The following is a 2955-nucleotide window of genomic DNA, read 5'->3' as shown; positions in this document are numbered from 1 at the left end:
ATTACAGGTGTGAGCCACCATGCCCAGTCCATATAAATAATTTTATCTGTAAATAGAGGTCAAAGATTATGCTTTAAAAAGTAAAGCAAAGTTGAGGATTTTGGTAGTAGCTTTTAGTGCTCTAAACTTCCCTTAAAACATTTGAGTCCAATGTTTGAGGTTCATGCATTTGATTTTTTTATGTGTTTCCAGAAACATATATATCATCTAAGAAAGTTGAGGAATACCTATTAGACCCAGTAGGCTACTGCTGCTTATGAACCTAAATCTCATCTCTACTCTGTCATTTGGATGTATGAAAATAGGATTTGATACTTATACCCACTATATGTTTGGCACTGTAATAAACGTCGGCAATATATCTTTTTAATTGCCTCTTCCACTCTAGTCCCAGCTACTTGACAAGCTGAGGCAGGAGGATCACTCCAGCTCAAGAGTTCATGGTCAGCCTGAGCAACATAGACACACTTTGTCTCAAAAAAGTAAAAATATAAAAATACAAAAATAAATTGCCCCTTCTAGGTACATGAGAAACTAGTTAACAGTTTTTCTCAACAGTAGTTTTTCTGGGAATTGGAGGTCACGGATGAAACAAAGATCAATTTTTCATTCTATATCCTTTCTCTCTGTTATTAAAAATAACCTCAAATTAAAAAGTCATTATGATTTCAAGTTACATATCATATTAAATACATACAATAATTTTTACCTGTATTATTTTATGACAGCTAAAATCCAGATACCTTCAGATATGTTTAATTCCTACATCTCTAGATAAAGCCCCCTTTCTTCTTCATACACCCCCATTCTCAACCCCTTGAAAAGCATAGTTTATGTCAACGAACACTTACCTTCAAAAGTTTTCTCTGCTGGCCAAATGTTCAAGAATAATCAATCAGTATCAATGCAGGCAATATTCCATATTTATAATCTACCTGAGGTCCTCTCACATTAGGAGCTGGGCGTTCAGACTCCTTTTTAAATAACTGTGGGTCATGTGACTATATGAAAAGCCTAATAGATGTCTGAATTATTAGCACCACTGTAGTATCCTGCAGATAGCAGTATTCACATAATACTTCACGTAATTCACAATGACAACTTAAAAAGTCCTAAGCAGGTAAATCACACTACCAAGCAATTAATTGTTCAATGTACTAAAATTTCTAAATGTGTTGTGTGAAAAACAACTATAGCTAAGTCATTTATATCATACATTGTAAATAAAAAATACCACTAGCTCTATGATATGCAGATGTACAATCTGATTTCACTTTAAGTTAATCTCACTTCCTTTCTTCACTAGAAAATGAAAGAGTACAATTCAGAAGTTGAAAGAAAAGGAAAATCCAGGAAATTCAATCAGATCTACATGACTCATGTTGTGTCAATTGCAAATTTTTTATTTCAAACTTTAAAAAAAGGAAATTTCAAGGGCCTTTCAAATTATGTTCAAGTCATATGCCTGATTAGACAATTGAATCACTTTACTGGACTACATTTTTCCCCTTGGCTCAATCTCTTCTCTTGCTGCCACAAATATGTTTGCTCAGTATAAATGGAGTGATGAAGACTGACCTTTCTACTTGAGCATCTGGCAGAACTGGATTTTAAATAGTATGCTTAGGATTTTACTTCACTTGATTTAAGGCAAAAGAAGTGAAATAAAAGTTCATGGATAATAGATCCATATATCTAATTTTAATTCTAGGAATTTCAGAGCCTCTGCCTCACCCTCTTTGACAAATTCAGCATCTCCCACCAGGATGAGGTATAACCAGAAGTGAAATGTTAAACTACTACTGTGAGAACTCAGTAGCATTTCTACTTTTAAGAATTATTCACATCTATTTTCTGTTCTAAACAAAGTGGAAAAAATAGAACAGAAGGGAGAAAAAAAAATGTTGTGCCCTTAAGCCCTGCCTAGTACCTTGACTCATTCCAATGCCTTTTCACTGATTTTCTATCCAACATCACCAAAATAATAAGACTTCCATTTCCTTCTTTCTTTTGTACCTCATAACCTGACAAAACAGTCTTGGAAAGTGTTCTGGATATTTAAGACCACATATACTTCAGCGTTTTGTTAAATTTTTACTCTTCCTATTTGTCATCTTATCCTAGTTACTGTATACTCCTGACCCAACCCATTATTCACTAAAATTATAAACATAGAAGACAATGTGCAACTGCTGAGAAATTACATACTCAAAGCAGCCCTCAAAAACAAATTTCCATGAATACCTAATGGAAAGAAGAAGGAGCCTTCATTTATGAAATTTCTTTTAGATCTGCTACCTGATTTTCATTCAATACTAGCATGTGATCAAGAGCTAATCTGCATAGCTGAAAAGAAGCTGAGTCCAATCATTTATTCACAGCAGGCATAGTGCTAGAAGCTAAGGATGCAGAGACAAAAGACTCAGACTCTTCATTCAAAGATCTCAAAGTATAGTGGAAGAAAGAGTCACATAAACAACAATCAAAATATCATGGATAAGTGTCATGGCAGGAGTATGCCCAGAGTGGCATAAGAGGACCAAAAAAATGAGCACCTAACTCTGAAAAGACTGGGAAAAGCTTTTCAGACAACATAGCATTAGAACCAAGTCTAGAGAGATCCTTAGGAGGAACAGGGATGGGAGTAGAGGAGCAGGGCATTCTATACAGAGGAAGCAGTATGTAAAAAATAAAAATTAAAAAATTCTATACAGAGGAAGTAGTATGTAAACATACATATTCTATTTGGGATTATGCAAACATTCTGGAAACAGAGTGTGGTGTTGGTTACACCATTCTCTATTTATGTACCTAAAGTGACTGAATTGTACACTTAAAAATGACAAATTTTCGGCCGGGCGCGGTGGCTCAAGCCTGTAATCCCAGCACTTTGGGAGGCCGAGGCGGGTGGATCACGAGGTCAAGAGATCGAGACCATCCTGGTCAACATGGTGA

General features: G+C 35.3%; 1 protein-coding gene across 7 annotated transcripts in view; it reads right to left on the bottom strand.

Moving 5' to 3' along the window:
- The window catches only part of FRMD5 (FERM domain containing 5), a 328629-nt gene that overhangs the window by 283203 nt on the left and 42471 nt on the right, over positions 1–2955 (bottom strand). The gene's annotated exons all lie outside the window — the stretch shown is intronic.

The sequence above is a fragment of the Cebus imitator genome, unplaced genomic scaffold, assembly GCF_001604975.1.
Source record: "Cebus imitator isolate Cc_AM_T3 unplaced genomic scaffold, Cebus_imitator-1.0 Scaffold9, whole genome shotgun sequence".
In the NCBI taxonomy this organism is placed as follows: Eukaryota; Metazoa; Chordata; class Mammalia; order Primates; family Cebidae; genus Cebus; species Cebus imitator.
The sequence above is the reverse complement of the archived record's forward strand: the minus strand, read 5'-3'. Positions and strand labels throughout refer to the sequence as shown.